General features: G+C 40.0%; 1 pseudogene; it reads right to left on the bottom strand.

Moving 5' to 3' along the window:
- Positions 1 to 314: 314 nt before the first annotated feature.
- LOC127449828 (putative nuclease HARBI1) overlaps positions 315 to 19539 on the bottom strand; it is a 42440-nt pseudogene continuing 23215 nt past the window's right edge.

Genomic DNA, 19539 nt, shown 5'->3' with positions numbered 1-19539 from the left:
CTCGGCTCCGAAGAGAAAATCTAAATGAGTGGTTGCATACCAGCTCCTTTTATACCCTTATGTCCGGGGGAGTGGCATGCAAATACCACTCGGCAGTTTTCATTGGCCTTTTATCAAAGACCAGAGGTGTCTCGGGCTCCCAAGAGTGACCCCTAGTGTCACTACATCGACACAATGTCGAGTGAGTGACAGATAGGGAACTATTGTTGACCTTACATAAAAATATCTGATTACTGATTGCTTTTCTTTACAAAGAATAATTGAAATAAAACTCAAGGAACTAAGCATATTTGTCTTGTCTTTTATTAAATTTATCAAAAATGGTGTTCCACGATTCTGTCTCGTGCAGCTCTGCCACTAGATTGGTCCAAGTGCACTGGCTGGAGGTGATCATCAGGCTGCACCTCCACCACAGGGGTCCTCTCCTTTCTGATGGTGGCAATGTTGTGTAATACGGCACATGCAACAATAATGTCACAGGCCCTGTCAGGTGCAACCCTCAGACTTTTCAGACACTGAAATCTTCCCTATAGTTGCCCAAAGGTCATTTCAATGCATGCCCTTGTCCTGGCTAGAGCTGCATTGTAATGGGTTTGTGGTCCGTGGTTTGGGTCAGGGAATGGCGTCATAAAATACTGCCTGCAGGCATAGCCCGTCTCCAAGCAGGATCCCGTCATAATCACCTGTATAATGGAAAAATGCAGTTCTGTTAGGCGCAGCATAAGTGTATGTAATACAGTGACCTTGACATCTATATTTTCCCTTACCACATTCAAATAATGTGCATAAATGTGACTCTCTGAAAATTCTTGTGTCATGCACAGATCCAGGCCATTTTGCTTCCACATTTGTGATATGGCACATAGAGTCACACACCATCTAAGAGATTTTAGTCAGTCAACTGTATATTTTTTTATAACTTTCCTTTTTTTAATTTGATATAATATTACTAATCTGGAATATTAATAATCCTAATAGTAACTTACCTGCACATTTACACTGTGAACCCCCTTTCGGTTCACAAAATACCTTTCATTGGGGCCTGGTGGGGCCTTGATGGGGATGTGTGTGCAGTCTATGGCACCAGTCACATTAGGGAAGCCTGGGGGACACACAAATCATACTTACTGGCATGGTCATGATTGCATGATCTTCATTAACAATTTTCAATGTACCTGCAATGGCAAAAAAATATATTTTTTACAACCTGGGGCGTTAAGTGGCTTGGAAATACCACAAAAACCCCTAAAAACTGATTGAGCGCCAGGTAAACTTTGCGAATGGCACAACAGACAGCACTTTTCACCAAGTTCTCTGCATCTCCAATAGTGTAAAGGAAAGTGCCACTCTCAAAGAATCTCAGGGCAATGCACACAGTTTGTGCTGTGGTTAAAGCCCGATTCCGACAAGTCGAACATTTAATATGTGGTTCCAACAAATTAATGATGTAAATGACACCCTCACGAGAAAACCGATATCTCTCAAAAAGTATAGTATCGCGCTGCGCTAAAGGATCCTGTCTATCCCGCAATACGCGATTAATTCGAAAAGCTCTGCGAATTATCCTTGCACCTTCTGCAACAGGTTGCTGTCGTGAAAAACGGACAAGACATAGCTATTAAAGACTTCCCGTATCACCTCAGCTTATAAAGCCGCAATCTAATCTTGTTTACATGAAATAAGCCTGCTCCCGAGCAGGTTTAGGCTTACGGACCTGTTGCTATGACAGCAAGTCCAGGATGAGCGTCGAAGAACCTAACAATACAAGATCATGACAAATCGTCAATAATCAAATCCAGCTAACTGAGTTAGCGACGTACGAAGAATGGACCCCTGAAGAGACTTGAAATGTTGTGTGTGTTTGCTCTGTGTGTCATATGTGCTCTTTGGGTTGTGCTTAGTGTTGTGTAGTGGTTTCCATGCTGGTGCTTGGACCCGTAATTGCTGTTTTCAGCTATATTTATTATTATTATTATTATTATTAGTGCTGTCAGTCGATTACAATTTTTAATCGTGAATAATCACATAATTTTACATAGTTAACTGCAGATTTTGAAATTGCTGAAATTTTACTCTAAATATACTACTTTTCCTGTCAAAATGCATTTTATTTCCTTAGGAAAGAAAACAAAATAATATGCAACAATATAATGCTTTATTAAAAATTTTCTAAACAATGCCTGCCACAGTATAAAGATAGAAATGCATTAAAATAGCACTAATTCATGTTTCCCAAAGTCTAAGTGGGAGTTCGGCTAAATGAAAAAAAAACTAGAACCCACATAGGTTGCATATTCATTGTAATGGCCATTAAAACTCTCATCCTCCACAATATTAATCAGCCGGCAGATTGTGGCTATCCGCTTTGTTACAGCAATCGTGAAGCCACATTCGTGATTCACATCAGGGCGTCAATACCAGCATCAAGTGGTCTTACTTAGACTTAAAAATACTTGATTTCTGTCACAAGTCTCATCTGTGCTTGTTTTGTACAACAAATAGTGTTAAGAGTTCCTTTCCCCAACACTTTATCACTGACACTGAATCACTGTTGTATGTTGTGAAGTGTGCGTCAGTGTAATGACTCTGGGCGGACACATTACTAAGGTTCTACCCTTTCAACAAGTGTTTATGCTGTATTAATGGTAAATGTGTTCATTGTGAATAAAAATCGCTTAATGCGTAAAACTTTTTTAATCCCATGGGTTAACGTGTTGACAACTCTAATTATTGTTATTATTAATATTATTAATGCTAGTCATATAGCACAAAGAATAATAATATAAATTCACACAAAATAATGACAAATTTAAAATATAAAAAGTTTTCTAGGTTTACGCTGCTAAACAAGCCGGAAACATGCCATCAAAGTGTGTGAAAAGAGTTCATTTAAAAATCTTCAACTTTATAACAGAACTAAAATGGCCTCTTGTCCCTGGAACATTTTTTCCATTCCAACCTGCATCCACTGGCATGCACTCGAACATGGGCTCAATTTTCAAAAAATATTTTTTCAACAGTGTGAAAACAAATAAAATCTGATATCTAAACCTCCTGCAATAAGGATAACCTCTGAAAATGTTTATGAAAAATAATCACCAGGACAACACACGCATGTACTGTTTACACTGACGCCAGTGTCGCAGCTATCCCACATCTCCAACAAACACAGGGGAGGGGGAGGGTGGCGGGCAGCAAAACAGGAAATATCTTTTGCATATTATTTTAAGTAACTGTTCAAATTTCATTTCAGAATGGTAATCCACAAAACAAATATGTAGAGGCATATTTTAAAAAGAGAGGCTCTGCTTCAATTTCCTATTGTGCTGCAGAATGTGTGTTTACTCTTTGTGTCTGTTTGAATTGATTTGCACAGCTCGGCAGACAGCGGCTGAATGCTGCGACCAAGAATCCATCATCTCATGTGATCTGATAGTTCTGCAGTATTAGATTGATTTTCCTCTCTCCTCTCATCTTTCCCTGTCTCTCGCTCTCTTTGTCTGCTTTCCTACCATTGGCAACGTTAACAAACATGCCAAGTTACCTGTTTCCCCATCTGCTAAGATAGAAACAACGTCCCTCCTGTCACGAACAACAGATTAAGGTACCAATGCTGTGAGAATAAAAGGTAAATAGCTAAAGCACATGGTTGTGAGTTATTCCTCTGTCAAACTGTTTAGGGTTTAAGGTTAAAAGTGCAGACAGAATATATGTACATATACATTATGTATGTATACTGTATATATACACTCACTGAGCATTTTATTAGGGACACTATGGTCCTAATAATGTGTCCGACTTTTGCTGTTATAGCCCATCCGCCTCAAGGTTCGACACATTTTGCATTCTGAGATGCATTTCTTTTCACTACAGTTGTACAGAGTGGGTATCTGAGTTACCATAGCCTTTCTGTCAGCTCGAACCAGTCTGGCCATTCTCCACTGACCTCTCTCATCAACAAGGTGTTTTCATTCGCAGAACTGCCGCTCACTGGGTGTTTTTTGTTTTTGGCAACATTCTGAGTAAACTCTAGAGCCTGTTGTGCGTGAAAATCCCAGTAGATCAGCAGTTACAGAAATACTCAAACCAGACTGGGTCTGGCACCAACAATCATGCTACGGTCAAAATCACTGAGATCACATTTTTCCCCATTATCAGAATCAGCTTTATTTCCAAGTATGCTTACACATACAAGGAATTTGTCTTGGTGACAGGAACTTCCAGTGCACATCAATACAATACAGCAACAAGACAGAGATAATAATACAAACAATTAAAAAATAAATACAAATTGAATAAACATTTAATAGAAAATAAAGTATATATAGAATACACAATAAGACAATATATATATATATATATATATATATATATATATATATATATATATATATATATATATATATATATACATACACACACACATACATACACATATGTAGTGCACATTTTCAAATCTGTTATATACAGTGCAAGGGAATGTAATGGCAGAAGAGGTAGGATGTGTTGGCTAAATATAAAAAGATTAACCTGTGAATTGCACATAATTATTGCTCAATGGGGCAGTTTTAACTGTTCATGAGATGGATAGCCTGAGGGGAAAAAACTGTTCCTGTGCCTAACGGTTCTGTTGCTCAGAGCTCTGAAGTGTCGGCCAGAAGGCAACAGTTCAAAAATTTAGTGGGCGGGGTGAGTGGGGTCCAGAGTGATTTTCCCAGCCTTTTTCCTCACTCTGGAAGTGTACAGTTCTTGATGGGAGGGCAGGGGGCAACCAATAATCCTCTCGCAGTCCGAACTGTCCTTTGTAATCTTATGATATCTGATTTCGTAGCTGAACCAAACTAGGCAGTTATTGATGTGCAGAGGACAGACTCAGTGACTGCTGAGTAAAACTGTAGCAGCAGTGCCTGTGGCAGGTTGAACTTCCTTAACTGGCGAAGGAAGTACAACCTCTGCTGAGCCTTTTTCACAATGGAGTCAATGTGGGTCTCCCACTTCAGATCCTGTGAGATGGTAATGCCCAGGAACCTGAATGACTCCATTGATGCCACAGTGCTGTTTAAAATGGTGAGGGGGGTCGGTGTTCCTCCAAAAGTCCACAGTCATCTCCACCGTTTTGAGCATGTTCAGCTCCAGGTTGTTTTGACTGCACCAGACAGCCAGCTGTTCAACCTCCCTTCTATACGCAGACTCATCGTCATCTTGGATGAGGCCGATGACAATGGTGTCTTCTGCAAACTTCAGGAGCTTGACAGAGGGGTCCTTGGCGATGCAGTCATTTTTGTACAGGGAGAAGAGTAGTGGGGAGAGCACACATCCCTGGGGGGCACCAGTGCTGATTGTACAGGTGCTGGAAGTGAATTTGCCCTGTCTCACAAGCTGCTGCCTGTCCGTCAGAAAGCTGGTGATCCACTGACAGATAGACATGGGAACAGAGAGTTGGTGTAGTTTCGTCTAGAGTATAGCTGGGATGATGGTGTTAAAAGCCCACAAAAAGGATTTGAACATTAACTGAAGTTCCTGACCCATATCTGCATGACTGTATGCACTGCACTGCTGCCACATGGTTGGCTGATTATATAATCACATTAATAAGAAGGTGTACAGGTGTTCCTAATAAAGTGCCCAGTGTGTGTGTGTGTGTGTGTGTGTGTATATATATATATATATATATATATATATATATATATATAATGATCACACATACATTCATATTCTGACTGGATTTGGACTGTTAAGAGGTTGAACCGCTCATAGAATGAAGATGAGAGAAAGCTTAACTTTACCAAGTCATCTTAAGACTCACGTCAACCCTTAGAGCCAAAGCGTGATCTCCATCTTTCTTTCGCTCTCTCCAGCAAAGTTTAAAAACACCTGTCATGGATTCAAAGCAGGTACTCAGCAGTAACCGGGAAGGCGATCACCTCTTTGGCAAGACTATAGGAAGAGGAATTGGAAAAGAAGAGATTTTTAAAAGCTTAAAGATCCTCTCATCGTTCTTCTTTAACCGTCAGCGAAGGCAGCAGAGACTGTGTGCAGGTATAAGCCCCATTCCCGTGTACCTGAGGCTGCTATTTTAAGCCCTCCCTTCCATACGGCATGTCAGATGAGCCAGAAATCCCTGCTAATACTAGTTACCTTCTGAAACATGGATCTTTCTGTTTGGCTTTTAGCTTTGACAAGTTATTTCCTACTCACTTTGAAATAAAAAAAAAAAAAGTGGAGTGTTCTGACACAGACTTTATGTTTTTGAGCTCATTAAAGCTGGGATCTGCCTCAATGCTACCTGGATTTTTTTTTTTTTTTTTTTTATTTTTTTATAGGCGCGATAAGCCAAATTAATATGAAATCGTCAGGGCTACTTTAAATGCTTCTTGTTATCCAAAGCCCTGAGCTCTCGCAACTTATCACACAGCCACTGATATCCTTTAAACTACCAAGGTGCAGTCCTTTAATTAAAACTAGTAACATTCCCTTGAAAGAGGAGGAAAGGAAATGTTGAGGGGTGGACTCCATAATTTATCACAGGCTCAAGTTAAAAGGAAGTGATTTCACAAACTAAAGAAACGGCTAATACCTCTTAAACTGACACGTGGAGCGAGTTTCCATTTCCAGGGCCTGGAAAAAACAAAGTATCCAGAGGATGAAGCAGGCGTGTGATGTACATCATAGGCTAAGATGTGAAATACTGTATATCAGCATGTATATGTGTAGTATGTTTTCCAGGGCAACCCTTAAAACTAGTGCCAAATGAAAATGAATGCGTGCTCTTCCTTTGTGCTGCTGAGCGGAGAGAGATATCTTTTTATATTATCCACCATATTTTACTGATGATAAAAGGCAAACCCCGCCACATTGCCACTGAAACACTTAGCTAACGTAGAGGAGAGACTGTCATAGCAAACAATGTAAATCAATCTGAGTAATATTGCTTTAAACTTAATGCAATATACTCCCTGCAAGTATAGCTGTCCTAATGTGCATTTACATACCGGAGACACAAGCATGAGGCTGCATATACAGCATATGAGTACATATCCCTAGACATACAGACATCCATAAACACAGCCACATTTACAAACATAGTCATAGGGACACATGCACTTATACACACTAGAAGTCTGTTGAATATTTTTTTCTTTGCCAAGGCGTACTGAGGATAATACAATTCTTTTTCTCTCCCTCTCTCTCTCTCTCTACTTTCCTTACAATACATCATTCAGTTCTGCCTTATGCCTGCATGAAATTCATTTTCTAATGGAAATATTTGTTTTGTAAATCAAATATGTATTATGCACAGAATGCAAAGCACAAATTAAATTATGTTAATGAAATGAAAGAGATATGAAATGCATATTTCATGGACAAAACATAACCCCAGCAAACAGCCATTTCTTGATAAAAATCTTTAAACACAATCTCGTTCAGAGAAAGACATATTGCTAAGGCAGATAGCACCTCATTAAAATGGTCTCCTTTAATATCAGTGCTTAGTATATATAGGATTGTAAATAACCACTGGGGACGAGGAACCAATAATGAAATACTGTCTTTAATAGCTTGCCATTGATGTCAGCATAAAAAGTGTGTGGAGGAATATTGGAAATTGGGTGCACGCACACACACAGAGAGTCAAAACCTGTAAATGATTGCATATTTAAATAGAGCTGACTAAGGCAAAGATGATATAGATATAAGTAATAGGCAGAATATTATGCTGACCGCACATAATTGACCCAAAAAAACATGCACTGTTTTAAATTTTATATTGGTTTTACTTAATGAATAATAGATTCCTTGGCTGTTGTTGTGCACTCCCTGATCTTAATAATAATAATAATAATAAAGCCTAAAATAAAAGAAATGGGCCCTCTTTGCCCAGCTAACTCACAAATGAACGAGGGGATTTTAGCAGAAATAAATACAGCAATAAGTACAAAAGAAGAATGAGAGAGGCCGAGAGAGCAAGAGAGAGAAAGAGTGGCATTTGTATTTTGTTGTTTTCATGTCTTGTTTCATCTCATGTGGTTCCCTTGTCATGTGATTTCATGTTTCCCTCCATGATCATGTGTCTTGTTTTCACTGGTTGATTGTCTTATCTTGTTTAGAGTACTTTGTGTTTATTGGTTATCCTTGTCATGTGTTCTCACATGTCATGTATTTAACCCTCATGTTTTCCATTGTCAGGTATTGCTGAATGTAACTTTGGTTGTGTTTTCAAGTTTATGTCAAGTTAAAGTCAAGTTCATGTTTTTTTGTTTACGTTTGTAGTTAGGGTTTTTGGATTTCACTTTTGTTAATAAATTTGCACTTGGGTTCTTTATTTCATCGTCTTCATCTTTGCCAGTGCCAGCAACAAAGTTACAGAATACCTGACCAATGCAACATGAACCAGCAATCCAGCTTCTTCGACTTCACCAGGGGAATCATCCCCTGGAGGATTATGTGGAGGAATTCTGCGCTCTGGCCTGCAGGGTGGATTTTAATGAGGTGGCCCTCAAGGACTGTTTCCGATTTGGACTGAATGGGCCCATCTCTTCTCTGATGCCAGGCGGTCAGAGTACCCACAGCCTGGTTCAATATATCGACCTCGCCCTGCAGATTATTGGTTCCACATTCACTGTGGGGCAGGTGGATGCTGAGCCAGAGTTCCACGACATGGCTGCTGAGCTAGCGCCATCTTTTGCCCTGGAACCTCAGCCTGCTCCATGCCACATCACAGCCACGCCTGAGCCTGCTCCATGCCACATCACAGCCACACCTGAGCCTGCTCCATGCCACATTACAGCCATGCCTGAGCCTGCTCCATGCCACGTCACAGCCACGCCTGAGCCTGCTCCATGTCACGTCACAGCCATGTCTGAGCCTGCTCCATGCCACGCCTGAGCCTGCTCCATGCCACGTCACAGCCACGCCTGAGCCTGCTCCATGCCACGCCTGAGCCTACTCCATACTACGTCACAGCCATGCCTGAGCCTGCTCCATGCCACGCCTGAGCCTACTCCATACTACGTCACAGCCATGCCTGAGCCTGCTCCATGCCACATCACAGCCACGCCTGAGCCTGCTCCATGCCATAGCCACATTTGAGCTATTGGACCTGGAAATGGTTCCCGCCCTTGTACCCACCCTATGGATGTTTCCTCAAGATCAGACAAGGGGAACTTCCGATCCTCCGAATTTGCCTAGACCCTCCGAGCACTGGACTCCGCTTTGGTTCTCCAAGCCCTCAGGCTCACCTTGGCTCTATGTCCCTTCGGCTTCACCGGGGTCCCTCGTCCCTCCAGCTCCGCCTTGGTCAGTCGGTCACCTGGCTCCTCCTGAGCTTTCCAATCCCACAGCTACGCTTCGTCAATCCGAGCCTGCGGCTCCACCAGGGACCTCCTTCCCAATGGCTCCACCTTGGTCCTCAGTCCCACTGGCTCCGCCTCTGTCCTCCGATCCCCCAGTTCCACCTTGGTCCTCCAAGCATTGGGTGCTACCTCGGTTCTCCGAACCTCCGGCTCCACCATGGTCCTTCGAGTCGTCGGCTACTCTCCGGGCACCAAGTTCCATGGTGTCACCCTTCAAGTCTCTCATGGCTCTGCCTTCCATGGCTCCGCCCCTCGACTCTCTTATGGCTCCAACTTTCCACAGATGTTGCCCTGATCCCATGCTCCACGCTTTAAGACCCCCCTCCCCCCCCCCCAGCTCCCTACAGAACTTTGAGTTTATGCCATGTTTTATGTGTTGGTTCATGTTTTGGTGCATCGGGAGCCACCCCTTAGTGGGGGGGATATGTCATGTGTATTTTGTTGATTCATGTTTTTCATGTCTTTTAATTTGAAATTTCTAGTTCCTGTTTCATGTCATGTGGTTCCCTTGTCATGTGATTTTATGTTTCCCTCCATGTTCATGTGTCTTGTTTTCATTTGTTGATTGTCTTGTTATCTTGTTTAGAGTTCTTTGTGTTTATTGGTTATCCTTGCCATGTATTTAATCCTCATGTTTTCCATTGTCAGGTATTGTTCAATGTAACTTTGGTTGTGTTTTCAAGTTTATGTCAAGTTAAAGTCAAGTTTTTTTTTTTTTTTTTGTTGTTGTTTATGTTTGTAGTTAGGGTTTTTGGATTTCACTTTTGTTAATAAATTTGCACTTAGGTTCTTTACGTCATCGTCTTCATCATTGCCAGTGCCAGCAATGACGTTACAAAGGGAGAGAGATGCCCACTGGTTTGATTTGATGGTGGTGAGAGAAAAGAGGATGGGGTGCTTGACCTGACTTATTCTGGTTAATGCTAAATATCTTAATTGCCCCACAATACGCAATTAACAGCTGCTCCAAACAAAGCATGGATTTAAACCCAAAAAATACCCAGCTGAGGTCTGGGAAGATTTTTTTTTTCTTCTTCTCTATCCTGCCTTTTGCCAAATGATTGACAACATATACGTGAGGGCAATAATGCCATTACGTCCAAACAGCCGGTACAATGACTCTTTACTTTAAATGTGGTAATTCCCTTTTTTATATAGTGTAGCCTCTTCAAAACAGACCAGTTCCCATCTGACTAAAGAGAATAACAGTTTTATACATTCTTAAACTTGGTCCCTCTCTTGGTCCTAAACTCCATTAGAAGTTAAATATTAGTTTCTGTTTTTGTTGATCTAAAATGGTATTTTGTTAAAAGCTATGTCTATGACTATACAGAGATTATACCATCAGGGTGGACATAAATCATTATTTTTTCAATTTAGCTGAAATATGGATGATTTTTCTCTCTCTCATTAGACAAAAAAGCTGTCAGTGCCATCATTAAGGTTTTATCCAGTACAAATAATCTGATTAACAGATTTAAATGTGTTTTCAATCATTGTTATTCTGAATGTCTCTCTCAGCTCCCAGCTAAATACAAAGCATGAGGGGAGTCACGTCAGTAAGTGTGTGAGTAAGAGAAAGACAGGGAGATTGTGGTATGGATGAACCACAAGGCGATTAAGTCAGGGTGACTCAGACAACGAAGGATGGAGACCTGTTGGAGGAGGTCACCACACACAATCTCATCACATCAGCCTCACATTACACATCTAATTTCCACTCTACCAGCTTCCTTCCTCCTCCGCTCTGCATTTCTCCTCCAGCCAGGGGGCAGAGCTAGGGGGTGGCTGTGGCCACCATAGACTGAAGCCTGGCCACCCCACTGGCCACTAGAGATCTTCATGGGTCCAAACATTCATGCCCGAACCCAAAGAGACCTGTAAATGTACTACCCGAACCGGACCCATCTATTATTTGAAAGCTTGGAGCCATACCCATGCAGAACCGAGAAATGCCAGACCCGGACCAGATCGGACCCATCTGTTATTTGCAAGCTGGGACCCGGACCCGGCTGGGAGACACAGACCCGATTGACACCGATTTCACAGCTGATTGCTATTAACAAGTTAATTTACAAGTTGTGAAAACAAAACTTTGTGTCTTACCTAATGTAACGTTAGTAGCCTTCTCCCCTGTGCCTGGCCGTGATTCATATAATCCATCCTTCTTGCCAAGAAAGTTGGTAAAATACATCCAGGTTTTCTGTGATTGCTAATTTGCTATTGTGTGCCTTAACTCTGCTCTGCCTCTGACGTCACTCAGCTCGTTGTGGCTCCGCTCCATTTTTCACCTTATTTCCCAATCCCGCACTTTCTCATCCTCATTTTACAATGTTGCCAGTTACAACACACACACACAGCACCATCATCATCAGCGCTGTTTGATCGTGGCCGGGTCTTTTCGGATCGACTCTGGTATTACACATAATGTTAAACAGACCCGACCCAGACCCGGCTTACCATATAAAATGTGGATCCGAACCCGTACGGGACCCGGGTCGGGTTTCGGGTCCTCGGGTTAGGGTGGACCCGTGAAGACCTCTACTGGCCACCCCTATCGCAATTGCCTTTTCTATTATGTTTTCTTAGGCAAAAATAATGTTTCTTGGCAATTAATCTATCCCTTTACAACCACAACACACGGAAAACTTTTCTGCAATGTTGTGCACACCAATTAAACGTTCGTTTTCGGAAATTTCTAAGATGATAACCTTCAAGCTGCGAAACTCTCACGAGATTCACTATAACCATACCACTAGAAGCAAATGCACTCTCACGAGTTTCCTGCAAGTGCATGGGTTATGGCCCTTGGTAACAGGTTTAACATGTACTGTACACTTTACTGTGTTTTCAGTGTGCAAGCGGAGGAGTCCAGCTTCAAAGCCTTACACAATTGCATTAGTGACTGAACATGTGAGTCCTTCACGCAATCACATCATTACATGTGAGCTATTAAAATCAGATGGAAGATCAATTATTTTTATTCAAATGTTTCCAAAATTGACAATTACCGATAGGGCTGGGTATCTCAGCCACCTCACGATACGATACGATTCGTATTGCGATACACGTCACGATTCGGTATATCACGATACATCACGATATCATGGTTTTATTTTGCTTTTATATTAATTAGGGTATAGTTCAGTTATACTTAGGGCTGGGTGATTAATCAAATTTTATTCAATTACGATTTTGGCTTCCAATGATTATGAAAACAAGATAATCGAGATAAAACTATTATTGTGCTGCATTCCATTTTGCAATGAAACACTCCGGCGTTATATCTTTAAAGCATCCTTTATTAAAGATCAAATAATAAGGAAGTGGGTTATGAAAATAATCTCAAACTGGCTTTTCTCTGTGCGATCAGCGCCACGTCTATGAGTTGTGTGAAGTGACTGGGGAAGAGATTAAATCTTCTCCCGGCTGATGCACACTCTGACACTGGGACGCTCATCACTTGCGCACATTTGCTGCGGCTACTGTAGATTATAACATGATGGCTCGCGACGTAGAGAATCATAACATATGTGTCACATTCACTGTGTGTATCATGAAGAAAACTGGCGATACGCAGCTCAATTAAAAGAGAAAGTTTGTTTTTTGTGAGTTAAAGATGGATCGAAGTGAACAAAGGTGAGAGAGTGTAGTCTTAGCCCATTATACACTGGAACAAAATACGTTTTTGATTATTGAGTTTTTCATAATTTTTGGCTTGTTTTCCAAAATAATATCTAAAACTCCTTTAATCTATTTAATCAGGACTCGACATTAACGCTTGTCCGGGACAAGTGTATTTTTGAAGGGGCAAGTGAAAGAGAATTTTACTTGCCTAACCGGACAAGCAGACTGATTAAAACATCAATAACAAAAAAATAACCAGCTATATTTGTGATAGCCTAGGCCTGTGTCACTTATCAGAAAGTTCATACTCTTATTCTGCTGTTGAAAGTAATCCAGAGCACGTAAGCTGCACCCTGTTTGATTGACAGGCGTGTATGTGTATGTGCTGAACATACGCGTGTGTTCAGAAAATGCTCACGCTAATGTGCACCTGAACAGTCAAATACATTTCTTAGTGAGGTATTCATGTAAACACAGAGAGTGATGTCTAAAGTGAACGTAAACAGTGGAGAAAAAAGAGATTTTGTATTAAAATGTCGAACCTGTAAGTATAAATGTAAGCTAATAGACCTGCTGCCGTAGTGTGTCATTCTTATAATAAAACAGCCATAACAAGAAAACGAGAAAACATTCACTGCTCTTGACTGGGTAACTTTAGTAGCTTTAAAAAGTATTAATGTATTAAAATCATACAGTGAAGTCCAGTAGTAGTTTTATTGCATTTCATTCTGAATGTTTTCTTGATTACTTGATAGCCTACTTCTGTTAAAAACTTTTAAAGCTGTTAAAAAAGCACAGAATTTCCTTAATTTGTATTTTTTGTTCTATTATTTCTAATCTATTTCTATTCATTGCTGTTTTTATTGTTATTTGATTACTGACTGTTTTCTAGTCTTGAAAAAATTACTTATGTTTTCTTCCATAATTCATATATTAGTTAGTGTTATTATTTGTTGTGGTTTTGAAGCTGGTATTGAGAATCATCAAATTTCACTACCAACTACTGACATTTTGGTATTGTGATAATGTATAGCCTTTATTGTACATGGAAGATCTTGCTGCAATAACACGATGAAAAAGTAGATCTCATTCCATAGAAGTGTGAGCACCCCGGCTGATAATGATGGCGATGGAGGCTTTTCTTTATTTGACTACCATACATAACATAAAATAGCCTCCTCCCCTACCCAGTGCAGTTTACATTTCAAGTACAAGGAAACCCACTGTTAAAAAGTTTTTAAAAGTTAAGTAAATGCATTATGTTTCCAAAGTCAATGAGTAATCGTGTTAAATAATCGTGATCTCAGTATTGACCAAAATAATCGTGCAGCCCTAGTTATACTGTCCATTTTGCTTGCATACAGAATGAAAGAAATTCTCTTTACACAGGGGACCTTCAAACTCTTTAAATTACAGACATATTTTAAAATTTGTATTTTATTATTTACATTTTTGTATTATTTTGGTGACATTTTAGCTTTGTAAAATGTAGTCTATGTATTACATCAATAAATATGGTGTATTGAAATTGCATATATTATATTGCATATATACCAATCTGCCACATTAAACCACCTGCCTAATATTGTGTAGGTCCCCCTCATTCCACCAAAAGAGTGCCAACCCGCATCTCAGAATAGCATTCTGAGATTGATATTCTTCTCACCTCAATTGTACAGAGCGGTTATCTGAGTTACTGTAGACTTTGTCCGTTCAAACCAGTCTGGCCATTCTCTGTTGCCTCTCTCAACAATAAGACATTTCCATCTGCATAACTGCCGCTCACTGGATGTTTCTGGTGCCATTCTGAGTAAATTCTACAGTCTGTTGTGTGTGAAAATCCCAGGAGATCAGCAGTTACAGAAATACTCAAACCAGCCCGTCTGGCGCCAACAATCATCCATGCGATTTTCTAATCAGCCAATCGTGTGGCAGCAGTGCAGTGCATACAATCATGCAGATACGGGTCAGGATCTTCAGTTAATGTTCACATCAACCATCAGAATGGGCAAAAAATGTGATCTCAATGATTTGGACCATGGCATTATTGTTGGTGCCAGATGGACGGGTTGGATTCCCTGGGATTTTCACACAAAACAGTCTCTAGAATTTACTCCGAATGGTGCTAAAAACAAAAAAACATCCAGTGAGTGTCAGTTCTGCAGACAGAAATGCCTTGTTGATGAGAGAGGTCAACAGAGAATGGCCGGACTGGTTCGAACTGACAAAGTCTACGATAACTCAGATAACTGCTCTGTACAATTGCGGTGAGAAGAATAGCATCTCAGAATCCACAACATGTCTAACCTTGAGACGGATGGGCTACAACAGCAGTAGACCATGTCTCCCACCTGTTGATCGATGATGATTATTAACCTTATGTTCATAATGACCCCTAGTATACTCCACAGAGAAGAATAGCATCTCAGAATGCTATTCTGAGATGCGGGTTGACGCTGTTTTGGCGGCACGAGGGGGACCTACACAATATTAGGCAGGTGGTTTTAATGTGGTGGCTGATCGGTGTGTATACAATTTATTGTTACATGTTTGTTGTTTACATGCCTAATTTGTACTATTTACAAGTATTTACTTAGATAAGTAGAACAAGTGCTAAAATGGTGCTGTCTCTTTAAGACCTGTGGCAGGGACTTTGACAATAGAGTTTGTTTGGTCGAATGGCTTCTTTACAGCATCCATGCTCTGTGTGATTATAATTATATGTTTCTTTTGTTGTTTTTGATAAATAACTGACTGTGTAGAACAAAAAGGATATTAAAAGAGACATTATTAAACAACAAATGGTTTGCTTGGATTCTAGTCTTTGGACACAGATAGAGTCAAAATTTTACTCTCATCACGCAGTGAAAAGATCTCTGCGCTGAACTTCTATGCCAATATACCACTCAAACAATGGTGAGAGAAATCTAAAAACTTACCAGCCAGCGGCTAATCACAGACATTTTTTGTAGCAAATGGGGGAGTATTTATGCACATCTGATTGCTGGGTATTGCAGATAGAAAGAAAGAGCAATCTTGGCATTTTAAACATAGACACTGGGATCGTACAAATATAGATTAGGTAGAAAATTAATAGTTTTGACCGGCCCTAGATCCAAACGCATGAGAGAGGTCCAGCATGTCCGTGAGAGAAACCGTGAATCATCCTGCAGGATCAGTTTGTCTTTTGCGTGCCTCATAGGAGCGTCTCTGACTGCACTGAAAATATCATGATAGGCCTATATCACGATACATGGATCTACTGTAAGTATCGATACAATATTGTGAGATAACGTATCGTGATATATCATCATTTGATTGTATCGACAGCCCTAATTAGCGATGGTTTATCCATATTCCATTCCTTGCAAAAAACAAAGATATAACAAACACATTCTAACCTCTGCTGAAGAGTGGGCTACATTAATTTGCTATTGTTAAAACCTGTTGATGCAGTAAGGCTGATTGGCTGATGTTTTGCTTTTGCATAGGAGTATGTATATTTTCGCTCTCAAAAATGCCATCTCAGTGCAGACAGAAGGCCAAAACGCAGAGAAAGATGCATTTTCAAACAAAAATTTAATAGTCAGGATGTGGAGTTCTAACTAATTTTGCCCACTTTGATAAAGTGGAGGTTAACATGAGCCTGCATAATTATAAAAAAAAAAAACAAACAAAAAAATACAAAGAAAATCAAAATCATGAGCAAATAGTTTTCCTAAAAATGTATGGCAATATACTGTATGAGGACAGTGGGACTAATCTATGAAGGTTTAAATAATACCATCTATCAATATATGTATATATAATTTATTATTATATTTAATTTTTTTATCAAATCTTTTATGTTTCCAGGAGTGTTGCTTTTTCATGTTTTTGAGATGTTACAGACATTACATCTGAAATTTGCATAATTAATTTAGATTCAAAGTAATGGCCCGCATAATCCAATCACTGACAACCATGTCAAAATAAAATTATACATTATAAATTATGAATCTATGTACTGATTTCCATTGTCCCATATCTGACAAACATGTTGAGAGGTCCAAACATAATCTGCAGCCTGAAACTGAACTTTTGGTCAGATTTAAGTAGTGAATGCACTGCATAGGAATATACTCCCTTGCTCCAAGCTATAGAATGCTCCCTTGCTCCCTATTTTATAAATGACTTAACCTCCAGTTATTTTAATTTGAATTTAAATTATGCTTTGTGTATAGCGAAGCCAAAATACAACGTCCATGCATGTGAACACAGGGTGACACGGGATAAAGGTGAATTAACACAAGTCTTACTTTCTTAAACTGATTAAATTACCTGCATCAAAATTTAGAGGTAGAATGGGGAAAATATCCAGATCAACCAAGTGGCTTATCAATGAACACTTTCATTGCATCTTTTTTCCATACAAAGAAAATTAATGGTGTCGGAGTCTAACATTCCAATCATCACCCTTTGTATCGTACAGAAGAAACTAAGTGATGTGGGCTAGAAACTACATGAGGGTGAGAATAAATAATTACAGAATTGTAATTTCTGGGTGAAATATTCCTTAAACTACAAACAAGTAGTTTTTTTTTTTTTTTTTTTTTTTTTATAGATGATTGGTACCTAAAACAGCCTAGTATTTTAAGGTTGAACATAGTTTTTTGTTTAATGTTTGTATAAGGATTTTTTCAGTGCCACCCTAGAGTGATTTGTGGCACCCGCCCGACCACCCTTGTATAAAATTCCTGGCTCCACTACTGCTTCCAGCACTCGCTGAAAACAAGCCAGTCTGCTGGGTCAGTAACCGGTACAGCTGTAACCTGGACATAAGCAATAAATATTGCTATTAGTTCCTTTGTTTACGAGTGTAGACAAAAGCCCCTTTTCGATCTGAATGAACAATCGTAGATGCTCTCTAAGGAATTGATTTAGTGGAACTGTTCACTTAAAATTTAGAGAGCTTTCTTCTGAGTGTGTCTTTTGAAGAGTGATACAACATCCTGTGAGGAACACTTAGAGTTACAGTAGAACTGAACTGATGTAAATAGTGTTTAATTAAGCAAGTCCAGTAAAATCACATAAAAAAAATTTGATAGTACTTATGTGTATTAAGAACGATGGAGACCTATTTGAAATCATGAATTGCAGACACAGCATTGGAGTCTAGAGGTGTGGGGCTCACTGACAAATTCATCCTGGTGGCATATGACAAAACCTTCATCCTGGTGGCATATGACAAAACCACATTCTCTTCAAGTGACCATGGGTGTTTCTCAATGCTAAGAATGCAGAGAATGGACTTGCTTTCTTATGAAGGCCAGTCTTGCCAAGCTACCTTGGAAGAATGAACTCGAAAGGATAAGAGGATGTAGAACGCATCTATTGCGTGCTTTGAGATGTGCAGTGATCTTCCTGTTGACTCTCAAAAGCCGTCTGACTTTCGTGAGCTTACAGCACGAAATTCTTGAGGGAAAACACAATGATAAAAGTTCTTTGTCTGCCTGGGACTTCAATGGGTTCTTGCCCATAAGATACCATCTGATGCATCCTCGATATTCGGCCTGATCAAGAACACATCCGGGTAATTTTATGCATTCTCTGTACTTGTGTTCTTGAGTATTGGAACTGAACCTCAGCAGTGGATGATGAAGTTGAACAAGTCCATGAGAATGTAAGAACGCACATTGAGAAACATCCCATATCTTATCCATGTGAAGTCCTCCCACCTCATCAGCTGCATTCCACTACAGCTAACTCTTTCTCTGTCCTCTGCGTTTCTGGGGGTTCCCACAAAAAGCACCAGTTTGTGATGACTGGACACTGTGTGAGGTGCAGGAGAACAGGATAGCACAACATACCAATAATCCTCCTTTACAATCTAAATATGGAACTCGACGCATACATTGAAATGGGATCACGGATAGGCAATTAACACTGCTCTTCAAATCTCCTTTAGGCTGTGAACAGGGGAGAGGAAGAGTGTAGAAGAGCAATGCTGAATTTGGTGGCAGAAAAAGGTGACCTTGTTAGGTAATTAACATCTCTCTCCAAGTTTAATTAGAGAGGCTACATCAATTCAAAATAAGAATAAAAGGAGTGCAGCAATCAAAAAAGGAGACAGAGAAATACCAGTGTCTGTATATAAAACTCTCATCTGATTGTATAGAAGCATTAAAAATGCACCTGTTTTTGGATAAATTGCTTCACTCGAAGGAACTCCTCAGGGGCCGAGTGCTTTTCAAAATAGCATCAAGTGTTAAGATGCTATTTACATGCGTTGATACATAGAATGCAAAGAAAGAAAAAGACAGCAAATTATTTGTGCATGTCTCAGTCCTCTTGTTAAGATTCATAACAATGCTTCAAAACATTCCTGATTTGGGGCTCTGTGTCCCTGTTGGCCCGTTCTTTCCCTGCCAAAGCCTGCCTTAAACCCCTTTAGTGTTGAGCAAACAATCTCCTCCCGCTCACAATAACTTTGAAGGAAGATGTTTTTGTTTAAGTCCCAGAGCCGTTATTGGCATCCGGTCCAAAAATAAAAGTGCATTCTCGTCAGAGGCTGACTGAC

This window comes from Myxocyprinus asiaticus, chromosome 2 (genome assembly GCF_019703515.2).
Source record: "Myxocyprinus asiaticus isolate MX2 ecotype Aquarium Trade chromosome 2, UBuf_Myxa_2, whole genome shotgun sequence".
Taxonomy (NCBI): Eukaryota; Metazoa; Chordata; class Actinopteri; order Cypriniformes; family Catostomidae; genus Myxocyprinus; species Myxocyprinus asiaticus.
Note: the sequence above shows the minus strand (reverse complement) of the source record. Positions and strands in the feature narration are given on the sequence as shown.